Consider the following 16,665-nt stretch of genomic DNA (forward strand, 5'->3'; position numbering starts at 1 on the left):
ACACACACACACACACACACACACACACACACACACACACACACACAACCTACATATAAACACACATATACACACCCCTATACATCATCACCCCAAACATACACACACACCCTCACCCCAAATATATACAATCCATGTATAAACACACACACACCCTCACCCCTTCCCACCCCAAACACATACAGCCCATCAGACACACACACACAACCCATACACAGACACAAACATACACATATATTCTTACCCCAAACATACACAACTCATATACAGACACACACACATTCGAACGCACTTACCCATACACTCTCTCTCTCTCTCTCTCTCACACACACACACACACACCCATACACAGACACAGAAACACACACCAGACACACACACACATGCATACACACACACACTCCCCTCTGTTAAAAGTCACAGCTACTAATGAAGCAAAGGCTGTAGCGTTAGAAGCACTGTTTCAGTCCTGTTAAATCATTGAATATCTCTGTAGTTTTGAGCAAATTTCTCAAGCCTTCTCTAGCAGAGGGCTGCTGTAGACTCATCTGCAGAGGGGTGCTGAGGAGGAAATGAGGTCACGTGCAGCAGGTGAGATGTGTGTTGCCAGGCCTGGCGCCTAATGTACACTCACTAAGTGGTTGGATGAAAATGGAACCAATAGCTCGGCTGGGCTCATACGCCAGAGGGAAGATGATTCCACACAGAGCTGCTCTTGGACAGGAGGAGGGGCAAGCCAAGCCAAATGCCAGATCCCAGATGGCAGAGCTCATTCACTTGAAGTCTTTTCTGCCCAAGCCTCGGGAAGGGTTCTATAGTTTTGCACAGGGTTGTGTTTCTGGAGAGAGTCAAAAGGAGGGATGCTGGGTCTAGAACCGTGGATGCTACAGCATCTCACAGCAAGCAGGGGTGTGAGCAAGCTGCTCTGGAATGGAGGTAGGTGTAGTAGAGCTGTAGGCAAACCTAGGAGCCAAGTAGAGGGGGCGGCTTTAGGAGAGCAAGGGGTCCTAGGAAGTGAAGAGCAGCCAGTTTGCTCACCTCAACAGAGTTCTGTGATAAAATCCCAGGGAGCTGAAGGCTAGCTTAAAAGGTAAGCGGGACCCAGCCTGGAATGTTCAGGAGTGGGGACCGTTTTGAGTAACCCTTGGATTAGTAATAGATGGGCAAGGGTGAGGGAGAAAGTAAATAAACAAGAAAGAGCACAGCTGGTTGGCTTCTTGGGCATGGTGCAAAGAGAGGGGCGGAGCTACCTTAAGAATAGAGGAAGTGTTCCTTCCAAACAGAAGGTAGAGATGGAGAGCAGCAATGAGGTGGGAGTGAGAGAAGATGACAAAGATTTTATGTGGTGGCCTCTGTCTTAGTGCAGAACAAGAGGGTTGTGCTGGCTGGTCTTATGTCAACTGGACACACAACCTGGTGTTATCTGAAAGGAGGAAACCTCCGTTGAGAGAATGCCTCCATAAGATCCAGCTGTAAGGCATTTTCTTAGTTAGTGACCCTTGAGGGAGGGCCCAGCCCATGGTGTATGGTGCCATCCTTGGGCTTGTAGTCCTGGGTTCTATAAGAAAGCAAGCCAAGCAAGCCATGAGGAGCAAGCCAGCAAGCAGCACCCCTCCATGGCCTCTGCATCAGCTCCTGCCTCCAGGTTTCTTCCCTGCTTGAGTTCCTGTCCTGATTTCCTGTGGTGATGAACAGCAGTTTGGAAGTATAAGCAGGAGAAACCCTTTCCTCCCCAGCTAGCTTTTTGGACACTGTGTTTATGTTGCAGCGATAAAAACCCTAACTGAGACAATGATCATCTTGGAGGCTGAAGCCTTGGCTTGAACGGAAAGTGTCAACTTTCTGACTACAGTGAATTTGTGAGGGAGCTGACTGGAGGTGAATCAGCCCCGTGGCTGCGCTTCTGCATCTCTGGAATGCACCTACCCCAGGCTGGGGCTCAAATGGAAACAGAAAGTCACCCATACAACTGGCCTAAAATAGTAAAACCAGCCTCCACCCTCCTCCGTCCTAGTCAAGGCAAATCATCTGTGTGGCCATCCCCACTTCCTACCACAGCTTCTCTCCCTGAGCAGTTCCCCTCCCAGCTTGCTGTGCAGAGCCATCTCAGTGAGGCCACCCAGGTAACCCGGAGGCTTGCTGCCTGCTCTGTTCTCACTTACTAGGATCTCGCAGAATAAAAACCCTCTCTTCTTGCAGTGCTGTTCCTGGATTTTGTGTGATGTGCTGGAGCCTTTCCCAGTTTGCACACTATCTATCATCTATGCCTGTTTATTTATTTAGAAGTGCATCTGTTTCTTGTTCGAGACATGCTTGGTCTCCTTTGGCCATGTTGGCCTGGAACTCTTTTTAACCTCCTGCCTTCTTCACCTCCTGACCTCTAGGGTTACAGGCATTCACTATGATGTCCAGTCCCAGGTCTCATGTTAAAAGTCACAAGTCCAGTCTTTTCTGGAATCCTAATAGAAACCTGTTGTACCCTATAATCCCACATACCTCAAATAGAAAGCGTATATCAAATTTATAACATATAATATAAAATATATAATATATGTATAATAACATTAATATATATAACATTAAAAAGGGCAGGATGTTTCACTTGGATTACAGAGTCTCCTCTTCATACATGAGCCCCAAACATGCATCAGAAATGCATGCCCTGAAGGAGGTACCTGGAGTGTAATGCTCTGAGGAAGACCATGAGCTATGGTGCCACCGACCTTTGCCTTCCTCCCTAGAGTCTCTCAGTGAATTCCACCTGCTTTGTGATGCATGCTTTCATGAGTTCTTTCCCAGTTGACATCCGTCAACTCTAACTCCACTGGCTATGATGTCTCTGTTTTGAAAAAGCCTATACACACAAAAAACCTCCTCAGAACTATGACAGAAGACACAAGGGGCTTGGGTTGGAACTGATGACTCAGAAATCTTATCATGGAGCTCTGGTAATAAAAAGTTCAGGGAATGTGCCAACAGTGTGTCACAGACTGAAAAGGGAAGTCAGCTTTTATGCTCTCTTCAGAGACTCCTGGCCCATCTCTTCAATTCTCTAGTGTTAACCCTGGCTATAATTCTGGCTGATCCTGCGCCCCCCCACCCCCAATACCCAAATCAACATGTGAATCTTCATGCTTGTGGCTGGACCGGGTCAATATTACACCTCATCATTTTGTAAGGCAATGTGAGTCTTTTCAAATGACCTTTCTTTCAGAAGGACACTTGCAGGGATCATCTGAGCCTCTAGAAGCTGCAGGTACAAAGCCCTTCATCATGTGCTTGAGGGAGGCCAACCTGGGGTAATGATTAAGTCTGCAGCAGTAACTATCACGTAGACCGATTCAGAAATTAACTGAGGTCATGTGGCTCTCTGAAGTGCAAGGACAGGTGACACACGGGCTCCATTTTGCCTTCAATTTCTCTTTGAAGTTAATGGGTATGGAAGGTACTTATCTAATCATGGCATTTGGACCAGCGTGTTCTGCACATTCAGGACTCTGTAATGAGATGCAATGTTTATGTTCCAGGTTCTTCCCTACAGACTACAAAAATACCCTTTGCTCAATCCTGTCTAATCATTACAAGTGTCAACAGTCAAAGCTAATGACAGAAAGTAGGTTTATAGGCCAGTAACCCTGCCTGCTTGGCACAAAAGATCTATTCCCAGAAGAAGAAAAAAGATTTAAACAATTATGTGAACCTCAGTGTAGCTAAGGGAGTGGCCGTGGCTTGGGGATTTCAAAATCATATATATATATATATATATTTTAAAGAATCAGATTGAGTCAACATTTACACGTGTGAGCAGTGTGGGAAGGTTGGGGTTGTTTAAAGACTGAATACAGGTTTCATCTTCATTTTTCTGTTGTTTGTTTATGATCAAGCTTAGATTCCCCTAAATTTTCCTCTGTGTGCCCATTCATCAAAACACTCAAGGAGCCACTTTTAAAGTTAAAACCTACGTATTAAATATTTACCAAGCACCTTCTGGGTTCCTATTGTTGACCATTCTTCCTATTGTTGGCTATGGAGAGTCACAGACATAGACCTATGGGAACTGAATGGCAGTTAGTTCTCTGTGTGATCATGAATCCCTGTGTTATAGTTGGTTCAGAGCCAGATTTCCAAACCTGGAGACTCATTGCAGACCCTCTCCGAATGCACTGTCTAAGAGCTACCTTAAAAAACATGTTAAGGATACGGGTGTGAGGGTCCCAAGCCCAGAAAGTCTAGATGGTTGTACCTACAGAAGCACGGGAGGTTTGTCAATTTTATTTTAGCTACAGCTTTGTATAAAGCAAATACCCAGTGCCATGATACTGGAATAGTAACCGGCAACTTCTGGGATGTGAGCCACATTCTCAGTCCACCACTCATCCCATTGTGCTGACAGCCTTGGGAAAAATGGCTTTGGCTGCAGTCCTAAAGTTACCTCTGCACCTACTTCCATTGCTTGCTTTTAAAAGAGTAGCTTAATTTTTCAAAATACAATGTCTCTCTGTGTGTATGTGCATCTAAATGCAGTACCCTCGGAGAGGACATCAAGCCCCCTAGTGCAGTAGTTACAGGCAGTTGTGAGCATCCAAACATTGGTTCTAGAAGCTGAACTCAGGTCCTGTGTGAGAGCAATATGTGCTCTTAGCTGCAGAGCCATCTCCCCAGCCCACAACAGTAACTTTAAAAACAAGGGTGGAGGATTCATTTTTGTGTTTGTTTCATCACTTAAGATAGTTGGCTTGAGCCATTGAAGATGGAAAGAGTTGAGCTGTAGTATCTTTCTATGGGCATGGTTTGGCTTGCCTGCCCCTATTGTGTTATGATAACAGATACATGAATATTATCCCCCTAGAATGCAAACTTGGTCACATGATGGGTATTGACAAAGAGGTACTCAAGACCTATTAGTAAATGGAATATATGGAGCCCATGCCTTTCCAGCTCAGTTTCCTGTTTCTTTCAAGGCAACATGGGACCAACTGGCTCATCAACTCCTTCAGTGTGTGCTGTAAATATGTAGCCTACCTATCATGCTTGCTCTCTTTGTAATCTCATGTTGATACAATGACAGAAAGAGTTTAGATGTTTGGGGCAGCGGCATAGAGCAAAGACCTGAAGTCATTTTTTTTCCTCTTTCAAAAAGTTAGTCTTGTGTTTTGCCAAAAAAAACTGGAAGTGATCAAGTTTGAACATGATTCTTACAATGTTATTTTCTCATCACTTTTTGTTCTACACAAACACATGGCTTGGCATCCATGCGACAAGTTCTTCTCATTTGTCCCTCCAGAAACCTGATCCTGCTGCCTCCTGCAGCTGCACAGTCACTCCAGAGTGACCTTGGGAGGGTATTGTTTACACTTGAGTGAACCTGGGACTCTTCTTACTTTAAGCTCCGGGAAGGGAGGAGAAAAACCTGCAGAACCAGCTCAACCATTTCAGACCATAAACAAGCAATCCAATGGGAATAGGGGCAGAGATTTCTTTAGGGCTGCAATTAAAGCCATCTTTCCCAAGGCTGTCAGCACATCTGGCCGAGCAGTGGCCTGAGAATGTTGCTCAGATCCCAGGAGAGGTTGCCTGTTACTAAGCTAGTATGGTGGCACAGTGTGCTTGCTTTATATAACGTACCTTGCTTTATCAAAGCACGGTTTCCACCCACTTACCTGTACCTGCTAGTGTATGGATACATTCTTTCCAGAGTCTAAGAGTACATACAGTGGGAGTCTAATGCTAAAGGCTTAGGAGAGGCAAAAAAAGCTAAACAACCTTCAGATGTTAATTTGTCTTGGGGGCAAATGCTTGGGAAATAAGCATGAGGACAATTTACTTAACAAATACAAGGAGTAGCTGTAACAGTATCTATTTTTTTGTTTTGGTTTTTTGAGACAATGTTTCTCTGGGTAGCCTTGGCTGTCCTGGATTCACTCTGCAGACCAGGCTGGCCTCAAACTCACAGAGATCCACCTGCTTCTGACACCACCACACCCTACATTAATTTTAAAATAAAGTTTCACTATGATCACTTAGGAGACACAAAAGAAATAGACATCACGATTTCTGCCCTTTGGTATTTGAGGAGAAAAGACAATGTACATATTGTTGAATGAATAAACAAGATATACATTAAAAAATGAAGGAATTAAAGAATTGGCTTAGTCTTTAAAAGCCCTTATTCCTCTTGCGGAAGGCCTGGTCCAGTGCCCCGAACTCACACTATGGCTCACAATCATCTGTAACCCAGTTCCAGAAGGATTTGACTCTTTCTTCTGACCCCTACAGGCACCTGGCACACACGTGGTGAACATATGTACGTGCAGGCAAAACAGTCACACACATAAAATAAATAAACCTAAACACAATAATGAAGACACCAGAAGAATGAGATAAACATCAACTTTAATAACTCAGAGGAGAGGGTTTTCAAGTTAGATCGAAATGAGGAAGTTGGCATTTTGACTTGAGTCTTACAGGTTTGGAGGATATAGAGGAAAGTGAAGACCATATCAACCTTAACCTTAGCTAAGAAGTAGGCCAGAAATGCTCCTGGGAAGCTGAAAAGTGACACGTTACAACAGTGGTTCTCAGGGGTTGCATATCAGACACCCTGGATATCAGATAGTCACACCATGATTCACAGCAGTAGCAAAATCACAGATTTAAAGCGGCAATGAAAATAATTTTATGGTTGGGGTCAGCACAACATGAGGAGCTGTGTTAAAGGGCCGCAGAGCTAGGAAGGTTGAGACCCACTGTATTGGAGTCTGTGGGCTGTGTAAAGGGCATGTGAACCCCCGAGTGAATGTGTTGTTGACGTGAGCACAGCCATATCGAGGACCTCAACGCCTCGGCCCCATGGGAGTGGCAAAGAACTCCCCAGGTGAGGCTCAGAAGGATGGCACAGATTTCCTTGGGCCTGAGAGGAAGAGTTGATAGTGTGTGCACAAAATGTCCACTGTATCTTTCTCCCCTACAGGTGTTTATGATGCAAAAACTGCTCCCTTACAAACACTGCTCCGATGGAGATTAGTGGACCCCACTCCTTGCTCATATGTGTATATAATCACCTTGCCTCCTTGCATATCTGTGTGTAGTAATCCTACAGCCATGTTCAACTATAAACACTGTGAGCTTCCTCAGTGCTATGAATTTTCCATCAGAGAGTCCAGATTACCGCACCTCAGCTTTTCTGCCTTTCTTTCTTTCATTCCCTTTCCACCCCAGTCACAGGGGCTTGGGTTCAAATGCAAACTTGACCATTTTCTATCTATAACTTGGGGAAAATAGCTCCAGGTCTTTAAAATTCAGGTGCATTTCTTAAAAAAAAAAAAAAAAAAAAAGGGGGGGGGGGGGGGGATGATAGCACTATGGATTCCATTGCTTATTTTGAGGAGTTACTGGACTAATCTGCCTTACAGTCTGCAGCTTGTACCCAGTGAGCAGCCACGTAGTCTGAGGGATTCAATTATGGCTACTATTGAATGGCAAAAGGGAAACTATTATTTTCCAGATAATAAGATGGGTATGTCTGTACCCATCTTTTCTGAGGCCCCTTTCAATGTTCAAATACCATTAGTTTGGACTTTGGGGGTTATGACATGAATCCCCACATGTTTTCTGTGCCCTTTTTTTTTTTTTTTTTTTTTTTTTTTTTTTACCTGTTAGATGACCTGTGATGGCCCACAAAGAGAATCAGTGCTCCCCTGACCCCCTTGTCTCCCCCACACAGCTTTTTCTTTCCTTCTGAAAAATTTAAGAGTGTGATCCGCATTAGATACTTTACAGCAAGAATTCGGAGCCTTGACCAACTTTGTTTTGGAGGAATGAGCAGTGAGTGGGAGTGGGGGCATCCGAAGAAGCTGACAAAACATTTTGTCAAGAAAAGAGTTGTGGGCAAGAAAAACGAGGCCTGGATGGCTACCGTGCCTTGCGAAATGTCACGTGGAAAGGCGTCCCGACGAAAACTGGAAAAATACCTGTGCCTCGTGCTAATCCTCCTTGTCTGTTCGTAGAAATATTAATTGCCTTATTTCTTTCTTCCCCTACGTAAGGGGAAGAAAGTTACAGAGGGTAGCTCCCACTACTGAGTACAAGAAGAATAAAGCTGAGTGAAGATTAGACATGGAATATTTGCTTGTAAAGCTCTGCCCTTCATAGGCCTTGGAGACTGTTCTCTCTCTGGGACAGCCAGTGTGTCTTAATTTCTGGAAGCATCTCTCAGCAGCCTATGAAGACAGCTTCTTTTTTTGGTGACTCTTCGAGGAGTGTGAAATGCCATTTAAGACCGGGTTGATGTTTTTTGTGGTTGATCCTCACTCTTATGAAACACCAGCCCCCGAGGGGTCTATTTTCATGACGTGTCCATAGAAAGGTTTGCCTCAGCCTGAGCTAACTGGTCAGTCACTGACTGCCAGCGCCCATATGATGACAACCTCTGTGTTTTTCAGCCTTGCCAGGAAGATCCTGCTCTGTGATCTGTGATGCAGGGTAGTGGAGAAGCCCTCCTGGGCTCCTGGGCTGGCTTTCTTGCGGTCCTCCACTAGCGGAAGCAAGGTGTGCATCACACCCTCTTCCCTAGGTTCTCTGTCTATGGGTCTCCAGTCTGACTTCCAGGGCAGCCGGGATGGGGCAGTACCCCAGGGCCTCTTCTTGACTAGTTTATTTCCTGTGCTGTTTGGAGGGTCTCAGATAAACCCTGGGGGAAGCATGTCAGCTGATCTGGTTGACTAGCAGGATTTTGTTTCTTATCATCAGAAGGCCATTTAATCACCGTCTTTGCTATTGGGCTCCCACGTTAATAGAACTCTGAAAACTATAATCCCTTCCAATTAATGTTCGCCACATGGTTTCATGCTTTAAAGGCTTTTACCAGGGGCTCAGGTCACAGTTCTCATGCACCCTTTCTGCTCACGTTGGGGCTTCTTTGATTGCTTTGAAACTGGATGTGTCCAGGGGTTTTTGCTCTTCCTTCAATTCTCACATCTGAGATTCCTGATAGGCTTTAGTCTAAGACAGTGGCTAGATACTGCTCCTCAGGCTGGACTGGGGAGCTGATGGTTCTGCAGGTCTCTGGCCCCCAAGAATGCCAGGCAGTCCCAGTGACCACAATGTGGTTGACAATGTTCCAGTAAATGACTGGGTTTGAGAGCTGGAGAAACCACATAGCAGTAAGTTCGAGCAAGCATCCACACTGACCGTGTGCCAGAACTGGAAGCCGGTGGTTTACATGTGTTCTCTTATCTGGTTTTCACCCTAGTCCAAGAAATAGTATTATTTCTACCTTATAGATGTGACTAGTGAGGCTCTGAAAGGCTAACTTATCTCTCAAAAGCCATATACTCAGGGACAGTCATAATTTGGCCCCATGGGCTGTTGAATTCTGGAACCTACTCTTTAACTTTTATACTGGTTTAGTTCTTCTCTGCAGAGACACTGCCAACACCAAGAACAAACTGTATCTAGATATAAATAACACATAAATATAGGCGTGCCTTGTTCATGGGGCACATTCTTTCAGAGCACCAAAGAACAAGTTAGCCTTGTGACTTTGACAGAAAACAGAAGGTAGATTGTGAAGTTTCTTGGATAATTCTAGGTATTTGGACACCTGTTAGGCTATTCTGGGATTCTGTGGTGGAGGTAAGGGAATACAGGGAGGGTGAGGTCATTGTTGCAAAAACCATTTCCTGAAAGCTTGATTTCAGGAAATGCAGGAGCATTAAAAATACCCATTGTGTGGGAGCCGTGGTCGGACCATGAGTCACATTAAACAATTGCGTCCATAGGTCACAGAGGATTTGGGGAACATAGGAGATATTCATACAAGACTGTGTCTGTGGGCGGTTCATTATGAAGTGTTCAGTAGGTTGAGAATCCTGTTACCATTTCAAGAGTGACATTTACAAGTCTTCATGGAAACCGTGAGGCCACGCTTCTCCATTCACACACTGATTTATAATCATTTGTCTACCTACTAAGTACAAGAACTTGCATTGGTTCTCTTAGTTCTTTTAGAAAAAGAACTAACCTTGGCCTTTGTCCTTCACAGTGTGTGTAAAGCACCTGCCGGAAAATGGTCTGCTTTGTGAAATTGCCTACATCTTTGCTTTCACAAAAGGAGGACCGGCCTTCAAAGAAAGATGCTTCAGCTCATTTTCATCACAAATAAAACTCCTCTAAATAAGAGTGCCAACTCCCAGACTTTATTCACAGCAAGATGTAATCATTGGCAGAGACTTGGCCTGGGCTTGGTAGGTACTTTTTTGGTCCCTGTAAGAATGAGACTGGGTAGAGGTACAGAAATTACTAGTTGAATGCTCATGCTTTTTTTTTTTAAATTGTTCCTGAGAATTTTTTATTATTTAAAATTTATATTTTATCCAGAATGATATGTACTAAATAAGATAGATACAGATTATATTATTATAAAAGACAGATAATAATTTCCTAAGAAGTGACCCCCTAACCCAGGCTCCAGAATAGAATCAACACATTGCACTTTCCCCTGCATCCTTCCCCTGTCCTAGAGCTCCATCTCTCCCCTTCAGAGGAAGACATTGTCTTGAAATTGTACTTTCTTGATACAGATTGGAGGTTTCAGCTCTTCCAGTCTATACACGATGAGGCAAAGGTAAAAGATACACAGAAAGGTAGCTCAGTATCCAGGATTCATTTCACTGTGGCACAGACCTGTATCTGTGGTCATGTTTATTTCCATACAGGTTCCAACAGGTTACATGAAGACATGGCGTCATGCAATAGAGTTGAACACCTGCAGATCTTGGTATCTGAAGTGAGTCTAGGACCCGTTCCCATGGATGACTCTGTAAGAACAGGAAAGATATGAAGGCTAGGTAGATGGCTCAGTCAGTAAGAACACTTGCTGGTAGAGACTGGACTCAAACACTAGAATCCATGCAAAGTGCTAGTTTTGGTCCCATAGGAACCTGTAGTCACAGTGTCTGGGAAGACTGGAAACAAGGGGATCACTAGGGCTTGCTGGCCACCAGCCTGGGAATAAGGCAGAGGACAATAGAATGGACACTTGATGTCTTTCTCTGGCCTCCGTTTGAGATACAGCTTTGTAGAAACACTTGTGCCCATTTAACACGCACACACAACCACATATAAAGAACATAGACTATTTTTAAAAAGCAATAAGAAACTATTTAGAAGATATTTAAAATCCTTGTCTTGAATTCTTTTGAAAAATTCAATTAAATACCACAAGTTAAAAACTGGTGATGAAAACAAACATCGGATGGCTAAAATATTAGTCACTAAAAACATAGAGGAAAACATGTTATTGATTATCCACTCTGGAGAGGCTATGGTTTTCCTGTTAAACTTTGAAGTAACAGAGGAAACCACAAGAAGAAAAATGATTGACAGATTCCATTACATAGGAGATTGTAAATACACAACCAGAAAGATCACTTAGGTCAGCTGATGGAAGAGACTTACATTTAACATACTACCCAGGCTTTACCTGTGGGGAAAACTCTCAGCAGAGCTGAGCACAGAGGGCAACCACTTTCTGAATTGAAGGCTGCAGAAGGGACGGAGACCGACAAGCTCCAGGTAGGAAGAGGACAGCTGCTCACCCTATGGGCAGGGAGAAAGCCACTGGCCTGACCCCCACCGAGGCCTGCTGACTCTGGTGACTGGTTCTAGGACACAGTGGGCTGCTGCTGTTCAGATCTTTCTCTACTGAGGTGGGGTCACTAGAATGTAGGAGCTATGGAAGCACTCCCATACAATCCTGTATGCAGAAAGGACTGTGAAAACTTTCCCAAGATTCAGCCTCTCTGACAAGGAGATGAACTGTTTCTGCTGGCAAGAGGGACAGGCACTCCCAGGGAGCCTACGGAAGATGAAGGGGATACGATAGGGGTGCAGTAGTCAGTAGCAGGAAGACTGTTTTTAGCTTTAAATTCTTTGCATGGTGGTAACAGGGCAGTGGGTTCTAAGGACAATGAAATAGGACTCAAAAAGCCACGTGGCTACCAAAGGGAATGGAAGCTGTGGGGCCTTTCATGAACCTCCCGCTACGCACTCATTTGACATGTTGAGAAAAAGAGGTGAATAATCAATTCACACAGCTGCACTGACAAACAGCAAGGGAAAACAGAGAAGTAATCATCCAACAGCAGCCAAGAATATGCAGCTGAAAGAGATCCAGTGCTGGAGGAAGTAGTCATGGAGATGGGCTTTGACAATCTAAAGCCTTGAGCTGCTTTCAGGTAGCTCTGTCTACTTCCTACTTGCATTTGAAGACGTGAGCTCTCAGCTTCCTCTTCCTGATGTTACGCCTACTCCTTGGAGGTGTGCCTTTCCGTTATTTATGAACTCTTATCCTTTCAGGACCATAAGCCAAATCAACTTTTCCTTCCTTAAATGGCCTTGGTGGCGGTATCTTATCAAAGTAACAGAAAGAAATTAATATCTGAATGGGATCAGTGACCCCAAAGAGACCCTCCTCTCTCTCCACAATGAAAAAGCAGCCACTAGTGAACTGGGAAGAATGTCTTCACCAAATATTGAAATCTACTAGAGCCTTGTCCTAAGCTTTCCGGATTCTAGAACTTTGAGAAATAAAATTATATTTTGATCAGCACTTAGTTAATCTAAGTTACTCTGTTGCAGCAATCTAAATGGATTATGACAATAGATAAAGCACTGCATGGCACGCACTCTTTAACCTCCATGATAAAACTAAGAAAATAGTAGTTATTTGTTTAAAAGGCTTGTTAAAAGACTGTGGGAATGTGGAGAAACTCTACAACGTCCACTGAGGAAACTGAGGATAGATTTTTCTCTGATGCCTCTGACGTCATACTGCATGAAAGAGCTGTGGATGCCTGACCAGGCGCCTGGGGCAGCCATGATGCTGCGATGTGCCATATGACTGCTGCTGGGGGGGGGGGGCAGGTCCTGTTCAACCTAAAGTACTCTCACTGACACTATCTTACTGATAAGCCCTATCACTGGGCCCCAAAGCACACAAACTTGACTTTTCAGTATCTCAGGATGTTTTTTTAAATGTTATTATTGTTGTTGGCTTTGGTAGTCTTTTAATTCAATTAGTATATTGTTCTTGGCTCCATCTCAGGGATGGAGGCTAGGTGGGAAAACGTTAACTACTAAAGAGGTTTACCGTTTGTTTCTATAGATCGTGCTCAGAACTCTTTCATCTCTCCAATACTGGTTGGCAAAGCTTGGGCCTAACTCTAAACTGTTTAAGCTTAGACACTTTAAGGAACCGTTTTAAGACCTTTTCTCATGCAAACCACCTCCAGTGGGACTGGCCATGAGCCATGCCCAGACATGACTGATTCTTTTGGGTAACAAAAACTGCTCAAGTGCAAATTGGGTCTTCTGAAATGAAATAATGATTCTTCTTTTTTAGTGTGATTTGATATGGCCTTTTAATTTACAGTGTTTCCATATTTTATACTTACATAGAAAAATAAAAAATCAACCCACATTGATACCTATTAGTTTCTTGTGTTGTAGTTTTTAATCCAACTTTCAAAATTTTTCTAATGTAAAACATGTTTAATATATCCAGAAGTTTATAATAATCTCTCTTTATCATACACAAACCATTCTGGATAACAAATGCTCATAGAATGGTGCCCTTCTTGACTTCTATTCTATGTTTATACAAATCAGCATAAATGCATGCTGTATCTAAAGACAGGTATCATGAACATGTGATGTCCAAAGCGTGGCATATGTTCATGTCTTTCCACAAAGTCAGAATTCGTGAAAATCAATAAATTCACGAGGTACAGTGATTTTGTTGGCAGTAATTTGCTAAATTGTTCTATTTTGTTTGATAGCTGGCTGAGAAACATGGGTTAATTTATTCTAATCTTAATTGTGTGTGTGTGTGCATGTGTGTATGTTCATGTTTGTGTGTATGTGTGTGTACATGCATGTATGTAGGTGTGCATATATGTGGTGTGTGTGTGTGTGTGTGTGTGTGTGTGTGTGCTATAGAATAGCTACAAAGGGGTTAAGGAGTCTGCGATGGGAGTTAAGAGCTTGATAGAGGCCTTAGAGGCAGGAGCTGGGAAGCTGACAGGCATGCAGAGATGCAATGTAGAATCATCTGCACATAGTCTTACAGGAGAAAGCACCCACATTGTCACTATTGTACCACTGGGGATGTGTTGCTGGGCAGGCCACTGCGGCTTACAGGCTTACAGCTGGGTAACACAATTGTTTCTTTTTCTCCTCTTGGCATCTTTATAGCACCTTCTGATACCATGAGAGCTAGACCTCAGGGAGGAGGCTTTGGGTCAGTACAGGACGAGTCTTCTACGCTCTGTCTTGGAAGCTTGTGATTCCTTCAGCAACAGGGTCTTACTTTCAAGCTTTTTGGAGGTAACGGAGGGCAATGACTATATTCTAAATTATTTTGGGAGTCTCTTGGACCCAGCTGACCAACCACTCAAAGAAAAGTTTCCCTTGCCCTGGGTATTTATTAGATAGTCCATGGTTCTGGGGGAAAGCATTACCACCCCATGTTCCATAATTTTACACACACACACACACACACACACACACACACACACACACACACACACGTTAAGTTCCTCATGGCTCTTTTAGATATCCTTACTGTTATTATCCCTTCTTCCTTTTTCTTCTTCCTTCTGTATCATCCTCCTTCCTCCTCCCAAGTTAAGCCTCTCCCCCCAGTTTTCCATTTATGGTACTTATGTGCTATTCACTATTGAGCTCTGTCTTCCTGCCCACTCTCAATGCCATAGTCCCTATCTACTTTCCTGGCTTCTATGGTTCCAGGTTTAATTTTAACTGTCAACTTGACACAACTTAGAATCACCTGGGAAGAAAGTCTGAATGAAGTATTTCTCCCGATCACGTTGGCCTGTGTGAATGTTTTCAGGTGATCATTTTGACTGTTAATTGGTGTACCCTGCACCCAGCCCACCATGGAAGGCACCATATCATGAGCAGTGTCCTGACCTATGAGTAAAGAAAGCTATCCGGAAGCAGAAGCAGGCAGCATGGAGTTTTTCCCTCTGCCCTTGACTGTGGTGTGCTGTGACTAGCTGATTTCTACCTGTCCTCTCAGTGATGGGCTATAACTTGTGCTCATATGACAAATAAACCCTTTCCTTCCTTATGTTGTTTTTGGTCAGGCTTTATTACAATAGAAATGAAACTAGAACAGTAATGGAAAGAACTTTCCATACAAACATAGCAGAAATAACGGCCAGTATATTTGATTGCATAGAAAATCAAAAACATTAATGAAGACCAAAGAGATGAAACCCTTAATACAAAAGAACCCTTGAAATTAATTAAATTGATGCTCTCATGATAAAGGAATATTGTGATTTTTTAAAAAGAAAGTAAATTCAAGTCACTAAATATTTCATTAATTCTTTGAGCATTTAATATAATGCATTTTGATGACATTTTTTTCCATTCTTCCCCCCCCTCCTCTCAGACTCCCCCCCCCCACTTCATGTTCACTCTTTTCCTTTCTGTTTAATAACACACTGAGTCCAGTTTGTACTTCCTATGTTTGTGAATGTGGCGACACCCACGGGAGCATAGTTAACCTAAGAGAGGTCACATCATCAAAACTGCTTCTCCCTTTCCCAGAAGCCAACAACATTCAATGGTTTTTTAGCTAGTGATAGAGTTTCATGAACCCCTTTCCCCTCCATTTGAGAATGCTGACTGCGTTGATCTTGTACAGGTCTTATGAAGGTAATTGTAGTTGCTGACAGTTCATCATGAGTGTAACAGTCATGTCCACAAGACAATGTTTTGCTCTGGTTTCCTTCAACTTCTGACTCTCCCCATCTTTTGGTTGGTCCCCCTTTTCCGTGATGGTCTTTGAGTCGGGGGGAGGAGGCAGGTGGTATGTATTACAGACATCCCATCTTCCTACGTTAACACTTTTTCTCTGCAACTTGACCAGTTGTAAGTTTCTGTATTAACTGCATTGAAACGTCATGAGTTTCAAAAACTACATCAATGTATGGGTAGAGAGATACACATTTAAAGAGTGATTTTATACTATGTCTATTTAGCAAAGTGATACCAGAAGATTCTCCTTTTCATCTTTTGAGCTCTCAATCATGTGTTCCAGGCCAGACATTCACCAGGCATGTGCTTCCTCCTGTTGGGAAGACTTTAAATTCAAACACAAAGCAGTGGCTTACCCCCAGAGCATTCATGCCACTACTCTACCAATAGGCCTATCTTGCCGCACAAGTCATTATTGTAGTTCTCAGCTGGATGAGACTGTTGATGACTCCCCCAACAATAGTCTACACAGTACCTTCTGGTACTATGCAAGCTAGCCAAACTGGAGAAAGCTTCCTGTTTGGTATCAATTTCATTTCTACATGTATTGTGACCAGAATATGTGGTATTTTAAGCAATAGGGTCTGTGTTATCAAATTTTGGTGGACAGCCAAAAGCAAGTGGCAACAGTCTGTTTTGTGTAAGGGGCTGTATACCATACTTGGAACCAGTCTTTTTATTTGGCAACCTATGCTTTCTGAGAAGGACATTATCCCTAGTTAGACTCTTTAATGTGGAAAATATCTTTCTACCCTCTATCTACAGGTATTTATCTATCTATCTATCTATCTATCTATCTATCTATCTATCTATCTATCT

The sequence above is a fragment of the Psammomys obesus genome, unplaced genomic scaffold (genome assembly GCF_907164565.1).
Source record: "Psammomys obesus unplaced genomic scaffold, mPsaObe1.curated_primary_1811, whole genome shotgun sequence".
Lineage (NCBI taxonomy): Eukaryota > Metazoa > Chordata > Mammalia > Rodentia > Muridae > Psammomys > Psammomys obesus.